This window comes from Patagioenas fasciata, chromosome 12 (assembly GCF_037038585.1).
Source record: "Patagioenas fasciata isolate bPatFas1 chromosome 12, bPatFas1.hap1, whole genome shotgun sequence".
Lineage (NCBI taxonomy): Eukaryota > Metazoa > Chordata > Aves > Columbiformes > Columbidae > Patagioenas > Patagioenas fasciata.
The window spans coordinates 1,615,363-1,616,520 of NC_092531.1; positions in this window are offsets into that span (position 1 = coordinate 1,615,363).

Here is a 1,158-nt window from a genome sequence, read left to right on the forward strand (position 1 = left end):
CCCAGCAAACTTAATTTAACAAACTGTCTACTGCTTCTATACAGGAAGCATACTTCACATTATACTCTTTCCAGGAAGGATTGTCTTTTCTGAGATGAAAGGTTACTCCAGATGGGAACCACAAGAGCCACATGCTGAGTTATGAGCCACCAAGAACTAGTTGAAGTGGGAAATGCTGTGGGAGAGGAAGCCTTTAAAATAGCCTCAGCCTGTGAGTCTGCTGATCTACTCAGCACAGTCAGAAGGGACTCTCTATTTCCCATTACAAACTGAAGCCATGTTCTGAGTGCCTCAGCCCTTTCTGTCCTTTCCTCGTTTGATCATTATCACCTCAGTTTGGCTACTCTTCCAGGATATAGATGACTTAATTTCATTTTTTTACCAGAGTGAAATGAAACTAATGGTCCCCTTCTTTCCACAATCAGCCCACAGATTGTAGGATTTGAGCTGTTCTGGTAGATTGCAGACAGCTCAGTGGCAGGTTAAGTACTTAATGATGAAAACATTCACTTCAGTAAGGAGGAGACCGGAAAGCTTCTACCTAGAAAATATATGAATTACACTCCTATATAAAGTAAATTCTACCATTTTCAAAAGACATGTTATGAATGTATTTTCTATTAAAAAAATAAAAACATGTATCTGGAAAATACTAAAAAAAAATTACAAATCTTCACACTTTCACATTGTTACATGAATTCACAAACCACCTTCAGAAAGCTTATTCTTTTCTTACTATTACCTTTTTTTTTAATGAAGAAACAAGCCCTGTCTATTACTCTGAGGGCTCTTACAATTTCGACATGTCCATTCATTATAGACAGTTTCTCATTTAAAACAACTCACTTGTGTGGAATTTTCATTTTGCTCATATATCTGATATCTCCAGGTTGAGATGCCGTCATTTTCTTTTAATGTCTCTATTTTCTTTACTGAAGTGCTTCTGTGTTGAATTAACAGTTTTGCTTCTTTTTCTAATTAATTAAACAACATGAGAAAGCCATATCCAGGTATAAAGTGACTATTGCTATGACTAATTACTATTATAAATTTAGAGCTCATGAAGTCCTAGTTCTCAGAAACTATCAATTTAAAGCTTAGCAGTGTGGTTTTTTTTTTATTTTTTTTTTTTTAATTTCAACTCTAAAGATTAGCTGA